Source organism: Lycium barbarum, chromosome 2 (genome assembly GCF_019175385.1).
Source record: "Lycium barbarum isolate Lr01 chromosome 2, ASM1917538v2, whole genome shotgun sequence".
Lineage (NCBI taxonomy): Eukaryota > Viridiplantae > Streptophyta > Magnoliopsida > Solanales > Solanaceae > Lycium > Lycium barbarum.
The window spans coordinates 24,095,274-24,114,293 of NC_083338.1; positions in this window are offsets into that span (position 1 = coordinate 24,095,274).

The window sequence follows — 19,020 nt, forward strand, 5'->3', positions numbered from 1 at the left end:
GACGAATTCTAGAACTTTTGCATTTTTAAATACCCACCTCCCTGAGTGAGGTCCATGGCTTTCTCAGGCCTCGCTGTGGGCTAAGCTCAGCGTGGTCATTGGCACGTTTTGCATTTAGTTGATTTCTTTCCAAGTTTCCATGATTCTTCTTCAAAGCTAACACATTCCACGCCCAACTTCATTTTTCATCCGAATCACCATGTTTTCTTCGTAAAGTATCTAATTGCAACAAGTACACTCATATTAGTTCGTAATGCAAGATTAATGATTAGTTAGGTGTATTTAGCTTAATTCGTCCTCTAAAAAAAGGTAAAACATGGGTAATATGCGGCAGTTAAGCGTATAAATACGCCTAACATCAAGAAGCATCATTAATCCAATGTCCGTTTGGCTTCATGGCGAGTCATTTCCCAAAGTTTCTGAAAGTTTGGCTCTTTTCCTGTGTTTGTGTGCCTCTACCAAAACAAATCAAATTATGTCACTGAAGAAAGAATAATAAAAAAAAAAACCATCAACTGAAAGACATATCTCACCGCTGCATATGATCTTGATTGGAAGGATTTTCTGCTGCAAATATGATTCAGATTCTGTTTTGCCTTATTACTTCTGATTCTTCCACTCATTTTCTGCATTGATTTTGAGTCCATGAAATCATTTTCATTTAAGTCTAAGAAGTAGAATAAGAAAATAAACAATATTATAAAGTCAAATTTGTTGTACTTTTAATTACCTTAAATCCGTCAAAGCTGAAATATTCCACCAAGAACTTCCATTCAGTTTCATTAACATCTTCTGGCATGTTCTGCAAACTTTCCTCCTTTATAGAAAATTTCTTGAATTTATCATGGAGCCTACTACGATGATATCGATATAAATTTTTAGCCGTTTGAAGGATAGTTTCCCGATTCTGTTGTATGTCCGGAAGCTGGAAGGTGTCCTACACCAAAATAAAACTTAAGTGAGCTTAATTAAAATAAGAGCATAAAACACTAATAGTTTTACCTTTTACACTTGAGAAATTCTGATTGTAACTTTAACTTGACACAACTACTGGATAATATCATTACTGAGGGAAAGCATTGACATAAAATTGACACTGAAAAAGATTTCCTAAATCAAACAGGAAAAACAGCCTAAATCAAAATGCATAAAGTTAAAGCTTAGACATAAATTGAACAAATATTGTATACCTTAACCTGAAGAAAATTGCTGCTTATCCTACTTTGTTTCCATGGAAAATAGTGTTTTGTTTCACAAATAAAATGTCTCTAAATAAACTGTGTGATCTAGGAGGAGAACTGGAAAAAGTTCTACTTTTATTTAACTTTCTTTCTTAACCATCAGCATTATACTCTAGGTCCTAAGGTGACAGAAACAACATTGTTTTCCCTTAAAATGGTAACAATTGCATTTATACGTGGTTTAAAGGATATGTGGTTTGATTAGTGATTTATATAAAACAATACGTGATAATAAGCAATATATTAGTGAATAAGAAAGAAAGCAGCTTAAGAAATCAAGATGTTCGTCTCTGTGAACTTGGTCCGGTTTTGGAAAGAACCGCCTCTGTCCCGAGCTAGAAAGCTTCAATATATAATTTTCAGATTACAAGTATGAGAGTGTATAAAAAACCCAAAACTAAAATGAAGGAGGTTCACCCCTATTTATAGAAAAGAGTAGATGGGCCTTTGTACAACCCTAAAAAGGCCCTTTAAGAAAACCCTAAAATCCACAAAAATGGCGCTCTGTACGGATGTCAGAGATACGGATGTCAGCGCAAATGACGACGAGATTGGCGGTGTGTAACCTATATTTTAGCGGACCCTTAGAACTTGTGTTGAGTATCTTTCCCTCAGGCTCGGAGTCTCTTCACTCTTCAACACTACTTCGATTTCCAATGTCCTATTGAGCAGATTACCGATCTCATGGACTCTGACTCTTTCGGCTGTACCCCGAGGTTTAGCGATCTCGCTTTTACTCCGACTGCTCATCCAGAAATGGTAACAATTTGCTTCAATTTTTACCATACACAGATAGTCCCCACCCTTTCAGGTCCAAAGTTTACCAAAGTAAAAGGGAAATGGAATGACAACTTAGGTGCCTTCCTTTGGAAGCTTCCCTTTTGAACAGGCGAGAAATGAGACGTCTTATCAGGTCACATTCCTCTGACTTCGAACACGTGTCTTCTCCTGGTTGGATGCCCCTTCAGTTGTCAAATCGTAACCGCCTCAAAATTTATTATCTCTTTCCTATAAAAGGTCGATCCCTTTCATTTTTTACTTTTCACAACTCGATCATTTTTAACCCTAGAATCTTCTGACTTGTTCTTGTTTCTCATTTTTCACCACTCGATCTCGATCATTTTTAACCCCAGAATCTCCTGCCTTGATCTTAATTCTCTTTAGATCTTTATTCGAAAATTCTGAATCTTCAAGATTTTCTGAGAATTGTTATCTGAGATTTCGTAATCTTCTTAGTTTTCTAAAAAATTCTCTTCAAATTATCATAGCTCTATATTTTGACCTTCAAATCTTCATAACTTCTTATTCTGACCTTCAAACCTTCATAACTTCATACTCTGATCTTCAAATCTTCATAACTTCATACTCTGATCTTCAAAACTTCAAAATGGCAACAAACACCGACTCTACTTCAAAGGACGTTCCCTCTGTTTCTTCTCCATCTTCGAATGTCGAGGTCGTTGCCAGTCCTAAGGTCATTGGTCAAGACAATTCTTTCGAATCCCAGGCTAAGGACATAATACCTTCGAGCTATTATTTTGACAATGAGTTTGTTGTCGAGACGGTCGTAAAAAAGGCTGACACAGGTTACGACATCAGGCGTTATCCTACGTTGATTAAAGCGATGGACCTTTCTTGAGTGCGAACTGATTGTGGTTGGGACAACTCCCCTTTAGAGACCATTGTCCCTGGTAAAGATGATAAAGTCACCAACTTCAAGAAGGGCTATTCAAATGTCTATACTTACCCTTTTACCTTTAAGCTTGACCCTTCGATAGACCCAATCATCCTCGAAATGTGCCGGACATATAATCTGTGCCTTGCGCAAATTGGTTTGAATGTTTGGAGGACCATGATTTGCCTCCATTTTCTGGCAAACAATGTGAAAGCGGAATTTACTCTTCATCATTTGATCTGGCTATACAGTCCGATGATTTTTCGTGGTGGAGTAATAAAGCTCGCCAAATGAAGGAGGAACCCCATTCTTTCCAGCATCGATAAGAATAGAGATCGAGGCTGGTATGAGCATTTGTTCGGGTTAGAACCGCGGTTATCACACCGGCAGAGTTCATGCCCTTCCCTTTAAAAGTGCAATGACAAACGTAAGTTTTACAGAGCTTATTCCCCTTTTTTGTACGCTTTCGACCATTGATCTAACTATTTTCGATGTTTCAATCGTCAGATGGATTCTGGACGCAATACCGCACTTCCATGGTTGGGAGGAGAGTATTATAAATCAACATTCACACCAGCAACGGACATGGAAAGATCTATATCGAGATAGGTGGGTAGCACAAAATCGTGGTAAGTATTTTTACCTCTTCCCCTGCTTTGCGTTCTTCCTTATATTCATCTCCCTTCCCAACTAATAGTATTCATTTTGACGTTTGGCGAGGGGTTTCTCGATCCCTAGGCCTAAACCAGAAAGTGGTTCGGTTGCACCAGACTCTGAGTTTGACTCTTCAAGCTCTGCTTGGGTCATCACTAAGGCAGACAAGAAGAAAAGGAAAGCCACATCCTCCAAGCCCCCGAAATCGTCATCAGTGGGCCATACAAGGAAGAAAATCTCTAAAGGTGCTGCAAGCACATCCGGCATTCGGGGATTAAAAGATTTTCCCGAAGATGATGTTTGGGTCACAAGAGTTATCTCTGACCCCGCCATTGCTGCTATTACTGCAGAAGGGACTACTCCGATGGAGGTCCAGAAGGGAAGCGTCATAGCCGATCTGGCCGGTTTCGTCGCAAGTGGGGGAGCCGATAACCCTTCAATCCCTTTAATAGATTTTCCTCATACTCTGATCCTCTTGAGGGTTGTTGAGATGATCGAGGTTGGGGATGACACCTCCCCCGAGGTAGAGCCTATGGCCAAGAGGGCCAGGCAAGCCGAAATAACTTCCACTCCCTCTCCTGCTTGTTCTAAGCATATTTTCCCCGAGCATGGGACTGCTAATATCTCCATTTGTAGTGTGAGGCCATTATTGTTATTGCTTGTTGTAGCCCTGTGTGGCGTTGTATATTTTGGGTTGTTGTGACAGGTTGGTACTATACTTACAAAGGAAACTCTGCCAAATTTTTTATAGAATTCCTAAGAGTTTAACATTCGAGGACGAATGTTTCTAAGGGGGGAAGGATGTTACACCTAGTAAATTTTCGCGTCGATTGCGTCGTAAGCAAAATAACGTAAGTCCAGAGAGGATGTGATACCCCTATAAGGTTAAGGAAGACTTTTAGGAAGTGTTAGACAAGTATCTAAAGGTTCTGAGATCAAGCGAATCAAAAAAATTAAGTTTGTCGAAACTTTGAAAAAATTTGGCAGAATTCTGGACATGATTTTTGGTCCAACTTGAGGGACGTATATCTCCTAGAATATGAGGAGTTATGGAATGCATAACCTATGAAATTGAAGTTCAGGAAATTATCTTTCCGATGCAATTTACAGATTGCAAATCTGAGAAATACAGTGAAAGTTACGGTCCGTATAAAATTTTACGATTCAAATTACGGACTGGCCATAATTCAAATTACGGCCAGTAATTTGTGGCCATAAAAATTGGGGCGGTGAGTTTTCAAAATGATATAGTTATGATCCCCTCTTCATTTGATTTCATTTTAACATAACCCCAAGTCTTAAAAAGCCCTAGAAACCTCTCCAAACATATTCCAACATACTTTCAAGCCTAAATCAAAGATCAAAGTGAAGGTTTAAGTGATTAGGGTTTCCAAGTGAGGTCTACACTTGTCTCCTCTTCTTTAATATGCTTGGGTGAGTATTTCTTAAGGTGGAGTAACCTTGGATTTGAAGTGTTCTTGAATTTTGAGGTAAGATTTCATCTTAGTTCTATGCTTATGAGTTTATTTGGTAATTATGTTAAGATTTGAGAAGAAGAAATTAGACGAAAAGTTCAAATATGAATTTGATGACATTTTGAGTTGTAAATTAACTTTACCTATAATTATTAGTATGTTATGAGTATAATCTTGCTATAAGTGATAATAATGATGATGAGGAAGTGTTGTATACAAGTGTATAAGGGATTGTGTTGAAGTTGTTATTATGGATTGATTATGAAAAGAAGTTTTGGGGTTGAATTGAGCATAAATTGAATGTAACCTTTTGATTTTGGTATTGTTGATGTTGTTAAGGACTTTTGGGAGTTGTTTTGGAATTTGGTGGAAGTAAGTGATATAGGGGAGGTGGTGCCCAAAATTCGTTAGCTTACCTAATAGTCTAGTTTGATCTTATAAGCGTTTCAACGATCTAAACTTAGAGTGACTCATCTTGAATGTAGATTTACAAACTCAGGAGGATAGACGAGGGGTAGTAAGGAGACGATGAGGTATGTTAAGGTTGTCCTTTTCTTTCTTATGGAATGATCTTATCAATACCAACCCATACCAATGATATCTATAATGTCCTTATTTCTAGATATGCTAGAAACTCATGGTTCTTAATGTTCTTATGATATGGTTGACACTTGTCTCATGATTATTGATCTTTATCATATGATTATTGATTTTATTCATTGATGTTGATATCATTTTATGATTTTGTTCTTTCAAGGTGAGATATGTTCATGATGATAGTTCCATAATGATAATCGGAGGTTTAGTGACCTTACATCACTCTGATAGAGTTATAGCTTTTATTTGGGGTCTCATGCATGCTTTATATATATATATATATATATATATATATATATATATATATATATATATATATATATATATATATATATATATTTTCTCACACCGTTCCGCGCTATAGTCTGCCGGGAAGGCACGTAGATGTGCACACCACTACAGTGGGCAAATTATGATGTTACCCCGGACACAAGATGATGATAGTATGATGATAACACCGAGCCTAAATGGCCGGGCGGGATACCATATGTGTGTGTGTGTGTGTATATATATATATATATGTATGTATGTATGTATGTATGAAAATGTTTTTTTAAAGCTAAGCATGCATAACATCCGCCTTAAGAGGCACTCAGAGGTACAGATTGATCTTTTTATCTTATGTTATCTTCATACTTTTGTTATTTTGTTATTCATGCCTTACATACTCGGTATATTATTCGTACTGACATTCTTTTAATTGTGGACGCTGCGTTCATGCCCGCAAGTAGACAGGGAGACAGACCAGACCCCTAGGCTACTTCATCAGCGATTATACAGGAGTGCTCCTTTTGCTCCGGAGCGACGATTCAGCTTGTTTTATTCTTTTATGTACATATATAGGCATGGTGAGGTCCTGTCCCGTCTTTATGATGTTATGCACTCTGCGTCGAGGCTCGTAGACATATGTATATAGTTAGATGTTCTATAACCTCATTGGTTCATATTTTTGTGATATCCTCTAATAGCCTTGTCGTCTTATATATGGGCATAGTTGATGATGATGAGGATGATGATGATGATGATGATGTGTGTGTGTGTGTGTATATAATATTATTTAGGTATGTACCCCTTTCAGTTATGATATTTATGAGTTAGTTTCGTAGCCCACTCAGATATAACTATGAGATGTACGTTTTGGGTTACTCGGTAGAGTCGCTCCGGGTGTCCGTCATGGCCCTCCAGTTGGGTCGTGACAGAAGCGGTATCAGAGCAGTTCGTCCTAGAGTTTGTTTATGAGCCGTGTCCAGCAGAGTCTTCTTAATGGGTGTAAAGCGCGTCACACTTATAAACAGGAGGTTGCGGGGCATTTAGGAATGATCGACCTTTCCTTCTTAATCTTAGATCATGCGATAGAGCCATGTTATAAGGACGCTCCTTTTCTGACAATGTGTTACGATTTCAGCGATACATGTGAAGAGAAAAGCTACAGCAACCCAGAAGGGCAAGTCAGTGGCAGGAAGGAGACCTGAATGGGTACCGCCTACATGCAGAGGAGGGCGAGTCCCAGAATGAGGTTCCATCTCGGTCCTCTCACACTCCGCCCCCTCCAGAGGAGCTCTAGCTCCAACACCCCCAGTTTCTCTACCGGATGCCTCAGGCCAAGATATGAGAGAGGATATTCAGTTGTTAACCCAGTTAGTAGCCTCTCAGGCTCAGCGATAGAGCACGGGGCATTGTGATAGGGCTGTTAGTGCCAAAGTTCGTGATTTCATTAATGTAGACCCTCCAGAATTCTTTGGGTCAAAACCAGATGAAGACCCGCAAAACTTCATAGATGAGATGTTGAGGACATTGCGAGTAATGCATGCTTCAGATATTAAGTCAGTAGAGTTGGCCTCTTATAGATTAAAGGGATGTGGTTGTTCATTGGTATATGACTTGGGTGTATTCTACAGGGGTAAATGCACCTCCACCCGTCTGCAGGAGTTTGTAGATACTTTTCTCCGATATTATTTGCCGCTAAAAATTTGACAGGCCAGAGCCGATAAGTTCCTAAACCTTAGACAAGGTAACATGTGTGCTTGAGAGTATAGCCTCCGTTTTAACTCATTGGAAAGCCAGGCTCCAGCTATGGTAGCTGATATGGGAGATCGTGTCCACCGGTTTGTGAGTGGGTTGGGACCACATATGATTGATGATTGCTTGACAGCCTCACTTCGTAAAGGTATGGATAGTTCTCGCATTGAGGCCCATGCTCGGAATCTGGAGGAGCAACAGCAACACCAGAGGAGTGAGCGTGAGTATGATAGGGGCTATAGTAAGAGATCCAGATCCTCAGGTGTTGTTAGTGAGTTCAGAGGGGGTCAGAGGCAGCGATATTCTAGACACTCGGGCCATTCAGCTGCTAGTGCACCTTCACGATTTGCAGGCCAGAGATTTGATTGATCTATTCATATCAGACTCGGTCAGAATTCTAGAGCCTCGAGTTCTCAGTATAGGGATGATTCAAGCCATATGAGGCCACCTTTACCACGATGCACTCGGTGTGGTAGGCTATATTCAGAACAGTACCGCTTAGGTTCAGATGCTTGTTATGCCTGCGGTCAAATAAGCCATATAATGCGAGACTGTCCATCGAGAGGCGATAGAGGTATAGTGCAGCCCACAGGGTCAGCAACAGGTTCTTCATCGTCTGTATGCGCTCTAAGGAAAATCTCTCAAACATCAGCAGGTTGTGGTAGAGGTAGAGGGGGAGCGTCCAGTTCGAGTGGTCCTCAGAATTGTATATATGCACTGGCTGGGCGACAGGATCTCGAGTCTTCGCCTGATGTGGTTACAGGTATATTATCAGTATCTTCTTATGATGTATATGAATTGATTGACCCGGGTTCCACATTGTCGTATGTTACTCCTTTTATTGCTGGTTAGCTTGGGGTGAAGTCTGAGTCAATCAAACCTTTTGAGGTGTCTACACCCGTTGGTGACCCAGTAATAGCTAGATGAGTATATAGAAATTGTGTGGTCATAGTCTGTGATCGTCATACCATGGCAGATTTGAATGAGTTAGATATGGTAGACTTTAATGTCATTATGGGCATGGATTGGTTAGCCTCTTGTTATGCTAATGTTGATTCTAGAACAAAGATGGTTCGATTTCAGTTTCCAGGAGAACCCGTTCTAGAGTGGAAGGGTAATACAGCATAACCGAGAGGTAGGTTTATTTCCTACCTCAAGGATAGGAAGATGATTTCCAAAGGGTGTAGTTATCATCTAGTACGGGTTCAAGATATAGAAGTAAAGCCGCCGACTCTTCAGTCTGTTCCAGTAGTCAATGAGTTCCCAGATGTGTTTCCGGACGAGCTTCCAGGCCTTCCACTAGAACGGGAGATTAAGTTTGCCATTGATGTGTAACCGGATACCAAGCCAATATCTACTCCTCCTTATAGAATGGATTTTCTTGAAAAGGGCTTTATCAGGCCTAGTTCGTCGCCGTGGGGAGCACCTGTGTTGTTTGTAAGAAAGAAAGATAGCTCCCTACGGATGTGTATCGACTATAGGCAGCTGAATAAGGTGACAATAAAGAACAAGTATCCACTTCCAAGAATCGATGATTTTTTTTATCAGTTGCAAGGTGCCAAATAGTTCTCAAAAATAGATTTAAGATTCGGGTATCACCAGGTGAGATTTAGAGAGAAACATATTCCGAAAACGGCCTTCAAAACCAGATATGGTCATTTTGAATTTCATGTAATGTCGTTCGAATTGACTAATTCACCTGCGGTATTGATGGATTTGATGAATAGTGTATTCAGGCCTTTCCTAGATTCATTTGTGATTGTATTTATCGATGATATTCTGGTATATTCTCGATCTGAGGTAGAGCATGGAGATGATTTACGTACTGTCCTTAGAGTCCTTCAGACTCAGAAGTTATATGCAAAGTTTTGGTTGAATTCAGTGACTTTTCTGGGGCATATTATTTCAGTTGATGGTATTCGGATGGATACCCAGAAGATTGAAGCTGTGAAAACTTGGCCGAGACCCACAACACCTACAGAGGTTCGTAGTTTCCTAGGTTTAGCAGGTTATTATCGAAGATTTGTAGAAGGTTTTTCTTCTATTTCTGCATCACCGACAAAGCTGACTCAGAAATCAACTAAGTTTTAATAGACAGATGCATGTGAGCTCAGTTTCCAGGAGTTGAAGTATAGATTGACTTCAGCCCCGGTTCTGACATTCCCAAAACGATCGGAGGTCTATGTTCTTTATGGTGGTGTCTCAGGCGTTGGGCTAGGTTATGTGTTGATGCACCATGGTAAAGTTATAGCTTATGCTTCAAGGCATTTGCAGAAGCACGAGAAGAATTATCCAACACATGATCTAGAGTTAACCACGGTGATTCACGCAATGAATATGTGGAGGCACTACTTGTATGGTGTTCATGTTGATATTTACACGGATCATAAGAGCCTTCAGTATATTTTCAAGCAGTAGGAGTTGAATTTACGTCAAAGGCGATGGTTGGAGCTATTGAAGGACCATGAAGTCAATATTTTATATCATTCTAGGAAGGAGAACGTAGTAGTCGATGCCCTTAGCCGCAAATCCATGGGTAGCTTGTCTTATGTTCAACCAGAGAAAAGGAAGCTAGTTCCTGAGCTTCAGCAGTTAGCTAGCCTAGGAGTTCGATTATTGGACTCAGGCGATACAGGAGTCACTATCTAGGATTCAGCTAGCTCGTCTTTAATAGTTGAGGTGAAAGAGTGCCAGTATGAGGATCCTATGTTAGGTCATTATAGAGATACATTTCCTCAGAAGAAATAGTCACCATTTGAGATTTCTGCAGATGAAGTTCTTAGATATTGAGGTAGACTATGTGTTCCTGATGTATTGTGACCTGCTTGTTCCAGACGGCACCCTCGTCACCTGATCTGGATGAAAAATATCACTCCTTTTCAGACTGGGAGGAATCGGAGTGTGAGGGTACTGTGACCTGCTTGTTCCGGACAGGAACAGCCGCCCTATTCTTCTTGGTAGGCATCACCTTGGCCTCATCATCTAAGGGTTCTTCTCGTAACTGGTATTTGCTACTGGGCATCGAACCACCCCCTCGTCTAGCTGGCAACTTGGGTGGAGCCATACCTGCAATCAGGAACCATGTTTCTAGTTAGACTGCATAACAAAAGTATAAGCAAAAGTGTTTAAGTTGTTGCTGTGTGTTCTCTAAATATGGACTCTGGAGACCGTCAATGCACTTTTACGAACCGTCGAATATGTTGACGGACCATCAAGTAGTTAGACGGTAAAATACTTATGCAAGTACTGTTCGTCGACCTATTAACGGTACAATCAACATATTTACGGTCCTGTCTATTGAAGAACAGAGATTCTAAACTCTTAGTCCAGTTCCATATACACACACATCTCAGATTCATCCTTCATATATTCGGGGTTCGGGGCTTGGGTTACTCAGACTTCACCAACTTATTCATCATAATTTACCATTAGTATATTATCGGGTTTTGTTTGGCGGGTTTAACATTGTCAAATTGAGGTTATCAATTGAAATACCCTCCAACCCGCTGGGTATACTCAGACTTCACTCCATTATGATTATCAATATTACACATTCACTTTTTCGAACTATTGGCGGGCATAATGAATCGACACGAATGTGGATCAAGATGCCCGCCCGCCGACTCAGTAGAGGTATGATATTCTTATCCCCTGAGTCCTAATTACAGCAAACATACCAAATTCCCCACCCCAACCAAAAAGTTCAAACAATTTCAACTTTTAGCAAGAATTTCAGCCCAATTACCAAACCCTAGTGCATGATTCCTGCCCAAACATGTTCATCACGATATTTTTCCAACTTATTTGAACACTTCAACATATTATATTACCAGCTAAGACAACCTGGGTCCCATAATCCAATTTTACAATTAATTTAGGAACCCTAGGTGTCTATTGCAAACTGAAAACAAAAACTAAAATTAAAACCAAGAAAAAGGGTGTTTGAATACAACATACCTGATCAACAAGAGTTTAGAAGAAGAACTTAAGTGAAAATACAAAAAAAAAAAAATAGAGAGCAAATCGCGAGAGTAAGGGCAGAGGGTTTGGGTTTTTCAGTGATGATGAGATGGAGATGTTTTATAATGTAGTTTAGGAAATTCAGGAAGTTTAATAGATGAATGCTTGTAGAGAATGAATATGGAGTTATGGAGGGAATTTAATGGGTGAATGAGTGGAGAGGTAGAAGAGAAACTTATGGTGCGTCGGTTGGTTTTAAAAAAAACCTCTTCCGTTTTTTTTTTCTTTTTTTTTTCTTTTTTTACACGGTACTTACTTGGGTAATTCGACAAACCGCCAATGTAAATCGACGGTACAGTCGAATGTCGACGGTTCATCGAATTATTTTGTCAGAGAGTTGAATTTTGCAGACTCTCTGAACTCTGGCTCTGCATACCATCAATGCGCATCGACGGTCTGTCTAAAATATCGACGGTCCATCAACATTGTCGAGGGTCCTGTCAACTTTCACTGAGATGAACTTTTTCCAGATTCCTAAGTTTCAGTTCCTGCACACTCAACACCTGTCAAACCTCCCAGATACATTACTGAAACCAAAATAAAGACACCAATAAAAATACAGAAATATAAACTTGGGTTGCCTCCCAAGAAGAGCTTGATTTAACGTCATGGCACGACGGTGGTACCGTTTTATTCCGGATCAGGATTCTCTGGGTCAGCATTCGTTCCTATATGCTTCAACTGGTGCCGATCAACAATTCTATCCCCATCAATGAAACCATAGTAGTGCTTTACCCTCTGCCCGTTCACCATAAAGGTCTGAGTTCCATCTCTGCACTTCAGTTCAATCGCCCCATGGGGTGAAACACTTACCAACTGAAATGGACCGGACCAGCTTGATTTTAACTTCCCCGGTAGCAGCTTCAATCTAGAATTAAATAGCAGAACAGAATCACCCTTGTAGAATTCTGGCTTCAGGATATTTTTGTCATGATAATGCTTCATCCTTCCTTTATACAATGCTGCACTTTCATAGGCCTGATAGCGAAACTCATCCATCTCATTGAGTTGAAACAACCTGAGTTTGGTCGCTTCTTCCCAATCTATGTTCAATTTCATCAAGACCCACATAGCCTTACGTTCAAGTTCAGCTGGTAGGTGACAAGCTTTGCCAAACACTAGCTTGAAAGGAGAAGTCCCAATCGGAGTCTTGAAAGCAGTCTGATAAGCCCATAGAGCATCATCGAGCTTGCGGGCCCAGTAAGTTCTGGTTGCACTCACCGTTTTAGCTAAAATACTCTTGATCTCCCGATTAGAGACTTCAACTTGCCAACTTGTCTGAGGATGATAAGGTGTTACCACCCTATGTTTGATGCCATACTTCTCCATCAATCTCGCGAAAGCTCTATTACAAAAGTGAAAACCACTATCACTGATTATAGCCGTCGGGGTACAAAATTGAGTAAATTTGGTTTTATTTAGGAACCCCATGACACTCTTGGCTTCATTATTAGGTAAAGTCACCGCTTCTACCTATTTCGACGCATAAACCACAGCCACCAACATATACTTCATTCCATAAGAGCTCATAAAGGGCCCCAAAAATCGATACCTCAAACATCGAACACCTCCACATCCCTTACAAAGTTCATAAGCATCTTCTGCCTCCTACCTATACTCCCTTATATCTGACACTGATCACAAGACTACACTAACATAGTTGCATCATGAAAGAGAGTAGGGCAGTAGTAACCACATTTAAGAACTTTAGCAGCGGTCTGGTTACCACTGCGATGATGCCCAACTGGACAGTCGTGGCATGCCTTCAGAATCGTCATCACTTCACTCTTAGGAACACAACACTGAATGATATAATCAGCGCATGTTCTGAACAAGTATGGCTAGTCTCAATAGTATTGACGAGAAGAACGCAAGAACTTCTTCTTTTAGTAGGACTTGGTCCCTTCTGGAATTATGCCTGTTACCAGATAGTTGGCAATGTCTGCATACCATGGTGCCACCTCTATTGACACAGCAAACACCTCTCATCTGGAAATGTGTTATCAATATCTAGCTCATCTAAAGGTCTCCCAGCTTCCTCAAGCCGAGAGAGATGGTCCGCAACCTGATTCTCAGTTCCCTTGCGGTCTTTCACATCGAAATCAAACTCTTGCAATAACAGCGTCCATCGGATCAGTCATGACTTAGCTTCCTTCTTTTCCATTAGGTATATCAATGCAGCATGATCTATGTATACCACAATTTTGGACCCCAACAGATAGGCCCAAAATTTCTCAAAAGCAAAAACTATAGCTAGCAGCTCTTGCTCCATCACTGTGTAATTCATCTGAGCCGCATTCAATGTTCTGCTGGCATAATAGATGGGGTGCATGATTTTATTATGTCTCTAGACAAGCACATCATCGATAGAAATATCGTTTGCATCACACATCAATTCGAACGATAGAGACCAGTCAAGATAAACAATAATAGGCGTTGTAGTCAAATGCTCCTTCAATTCGTCGAATGCCTTGCGGCACTTCTCGTCAAATTCGAACTTAGCCTCTTTTTCAAGAAGCTTACACATCAAGTTAGTAATCTTAGATAAATCCTTGATGAAACACCTATAGAAACCAGCGTGTCCCAAAAAACTCTAGACACCCTTAACTGAGATAGGTGGAGGAAGCTTTGAAATCATATCAATCTTCGTTTGGTGGACCTCAATCCCCTTTCCAGAGATTTTATGCCCGAGGACGATCCCTTCCTTTACCATGAAGTGGATCTTCTCCCAATTTAGCACCAGATTAGTCTTCTCACAGCGTTTAAGCACTTGACCCAGATGGTTAAGACAATCATCAAAAGAATCACCAACAACCGAGAAGTCATCCATAAAGACCTCAAGAAAGTCTTCCACCATATAAGAAAATATCAACATCATACACCGCTAAAAGGTAACTGGTGCATTGCAGAGACCGAAGGGCATCCTACTAAAAGCGAATGTCCCATAAAGACAAGTAAATGCCATCTTCTCTTGATCCTCAAGGGCCATGTTGATCTGATTGTACCCCAAATACCCGTCAAGGAAGCAATAGTAAGACCGTCCCGCTAGCCGATCAAGCATTTGATCAATAAAAGGCATAGGGAAGTGATCCTTGAAAATAGCAGTGTTGAGCTTGCGATAGTCCATGCAAACTCTCCAACCCATTACCGTCCTCGTCGGAATCAGCTCATTCTTTGCATTGGGCACCACTGTGATGTCGCTCTTTTTCAGAACACGTTGAATCGGGCTCACCCATTTACTGTCAGCAATAGGGTAAACCACTCCATCATCTAAACACTTGATGATTTCTTTCTTGATGACTTCTTGCATGTTCTCATTCAGTCTCCTTTGATGTTTCACACTCCGCTGGCTATCCTCCTCTAACTGGATGTTATACTTACAGATCCCAGAAGGAATCCCTTGAATGTCTGCTATAGTCCAACCAATAGCACACCTATATTCACGCAATATCTTCAAAAGCCTCTCGATCTGATCCTCAGTGAGTAATGTTGAAACAATCACTGGTAATGTATTATTTAGACCAAGGAACTAATATTTCAAATATGATGGGAGCTACTTTAGCTCAAGCTTCGGTGGCTCAACGATAGAAGGATTTCCTGGAGGGATTGTTCTATTTTTCAGATCAAGATTTAGCTTCTTTGGGTGGTAAGAATATAAACCCAACCCAACAAGCGAATTAACCGTCTCCTCATAACCCTCCATGTCTTCAGCATCAAAATTGACAAGAATAGCAGCAAGAGCTTCTCCCAAACTTTTTTCTTCCATCTTGAACTCCACAACTTTATCAACAGCATCAAAACAATCAATCACCGAAATGCTCTCGTAAGCACTTGGTAATTTCATCCCCTTACTTACATGAAAAGTAACTCATTGACTCGGAATTTTATTTCATTCTTTTCTGAATCCATAAGAGCTCTACCAGTTTTAAGGAAAGGTCTCCCCAGAATAATAGGAAAAATCCCGATCAACAGCACAGTCAAGAATAACAAAATTAGCGAGGAACATAAATTTACCAACACGTACAAGAACATCATCAACCATGCCAACTGGCGGCTTAATAGATCTATCAACCATCTGGAATATCATAGTAGTCGGCCTTGGCATCCCCAAATCTAAATCTTATAGATAGCAAGTGGCTTTAAATTTATACTCGCCCCATTATCACACAGAGCACGAGCAAACTCATGGTACCCAACAGAACAAGGAATGGTGAACGCCTCAAGATCGCCCTTTTTCTAGACAGTTTTGTTGAAATAATGGAACTCACAGTGTGAGTCAAACTTACGATTTCATGTTACACTGTCTTCTTCTTGGTCAACAGGTCTTTCAAGTACTTAGCAAAACCGGGCATCTCCTTGACAACATCCAAGAATGGAAAGTTCAGAGATAACTGCTTCAGCTAATGATAAAATTTCTTGAACTTAGCATCTTCCTTTTTCTTTACCAACCTCTGAGGAACGGGAGGTTTAGATTTGAAAAGCTGAGTCAAAGGGCGGAGAGCCCCTTTTACAGTCTGCTTGCTCTTGTCATCAGCCACCTTCGAACTTTCTGGAATATCAGCAACTTTCTTTTTATTAGGAATCTCATCAACAATAATTTGTGTATCGTACTGCACCTCTTCCTCTTCATTAATTGGCTGGAGATCAACAATATTTTTTTCAGCACTTTAGAGTATTTTACCACTCCGAGTACTAATAGCAAACACACGGTCTACACCGCCTCCCCCATTCTTCAGATTCAGAATAGTGTCACTAGGAAGTCCTCCCTTTTTAGGAGGGTGCTGCTCTCTAGAAATATCAGGCATCTGCGACATGAGCTTTTGAATAGCTGGTGTATGAGATCCCACTATCTCTGTTAGCCCAGATAACATCTTTTTAGACTTGGTTTGATTTGCTAGAACCTTCTCAAGCATTGCCTCAACCCTCGAACTACCTTGATCGTTTGATTGCCTTTTTGGTGGAATATATGGATTAGAACTCTAATTTCTGAAATTTTTGTTGTTGTTGTAGTTTTCTTGGTTCGCACCACCATAATTATTATTGTAGTTCCCCTGGCTGTTCTTGTAAGTACCTTGTCCCTGCTGAGGTCTCCATTGATTTTGATTCGGGCACCCTCCTTGTTAATTTTGCCTTTGATAACCATAGTTAGCATCTTCTACCTGCATAGGAGGTCCCTCGTGATATGGACCCTCTTGGACGTGATACATCCCATTCGGCATACCTGAAGTGTCTTCGCAAACATTTACCTTTTAGTCTCCTTCTCATCAAACGTCTTGGTCAGCAAAGAACTATTTATTGCAAGCTGAGCCAATGTCTACTGAGTATCCTAATTCTCCTTCACCATATTCTTGATCATGGCATTCCCATCGGGTACAATATCAGCATTGTTCAAGTGCCAAGCCTGATTGTGCGTAGTCAATCTGTTAAGTATGTTGGTGAATCGAGTGTAAGTTTAATCTATGAAACAACCATCACATGCATTGTTCGCAATAGACTACATTATAGGATCTAGCCCTCGGTAGAATTATGAGTCAGAAACCTGTGCAAATATTCTTAAAATCTCTACCAAGCTTCATATAATTGTTCCCTCAATCACTGCTTCAATTCATAGATTTTGTCACGATCTCAGCCTTCTTGCTAGGAGGATACCACTTTTTTAGAAAGACTGCTGCCATCTGTGCCCATGTAGTAATAGAATTTCGGGGCAGCTTCTCGGATCATGTTCTTGCTTCTCCAGTTAAGGAATATTTGAAAAGCCTCAGCCGAATAGCATCTTGTGACACATTGTTTTGGATGTGAGATTGTTTTGGATGTGATGAGCACATACATCAATAAAGTTCTGCAAATGTCGTTGAGGATCATTCTCTGTACTGTTCCGAAAGTAGCCCGCAAGCTTCAACAACTGTTAATCAGAGTCTATTTTGCAACTAGCAGCTGCAACCCGAGGATGAACAATAGCAGATGCATAGTCCTTCTCTAGTACAAGATCAGCGAAGACATTCTCATCATCTGTTTCATTCACGTTATCATTCAATTGACCACCCTGGTTTCCAACTGCTGCACGTTGGTTTCGCTGATTCATGTTCACCTAATTCACAAGGAATAGCAAACAAGGTGTGATGGAATAAGAAACAGACTTCAATCAAAGCAAACACTATTTAGTAATTTCAAAATCGTATTTCCCTGCAATGGCACCAAAAGTTGATACGTTCAAATTACACTTTTAATTAGCGTAAAGCGGATAATGTCAAATATAGTAAGCCAAAAAGGTTGGGGTCGAATCCCACAGGGAATATGGTGTGAAAAGGTTACTAAAATCGTAGAATGCTTAATTTAGGTCTAATGTCTTACTCCGATGTTTTTTGTAGATAGTTGGTTGTTTATTACTAATTGCTAACTAATTTCTTTGGATTGTAATATATGGTAAAAGAAACCAAGCTTATGTCCCCGCCAGATGAATGCAATGCTTAGGGTTCTAATATGATATACTTCTACTGGATCGTTGTATGAGTGCACTTAATCTCTAATGGAGTTCTTAATATTTCTCAATAGTTAAGAACAATATCTCTTTATGATTTTCCCAAATACAAAAGAGTTTATATGAAGAACGAATAAATATGCCAAGTAAATTCCTCTGATTCCTAAGTGAATTTATTAAACAGGGTTTAAAGCCGTATGTTCTTGTTATTAGTTCTTACCAAACCCTAATTATTTTCCCAAATAAATCAAGATTTATGGCGTAAGCTAATGTTTGCAACCATCAACTAACAATGAATAATGAAGAACTAACAAACCCTAACAATCCACTATGCATATATCACAACTAGAAACTTATGCGCAAAACACCCATCCTTGGGTCCACAACCTTAGTAGGGAATTTAGCTACTTATGGAATTGATAAAAACGCAAGACATTGTAATTGTAGTTGTTGTTTGAACTTACAAAGAGAATTGAAGATAAACGAAAATAGAATAGTCTTGAAACCCTTGAAAAGTATTAAGAACTCAAAGTGCTCAATACAAGTCTTAAACTCAAGATGTCTGAAAACTAAAACCTAATCAGGTATTTATACAAGTCAAAAAACTCGAAATTAATAAACTAATCTTGTCCCGGGTCGGCTTGCAACTCGACGGACTATCTTTACACATTGACGGTACCGTCGAATGTCGACAGTGTACTTCGACAATCTGATGACACAAATCAAGCTGCAGAACTTCAACCGTCAATGTACATCGATGGACTGTCGATCATGTTGACGGTCCGTCAACCTTCCCATCTTTTTGCATCAATTTTACACAGTCTCTGAACTTTCAGTCAGTCCAATTCGACGACATGCTTG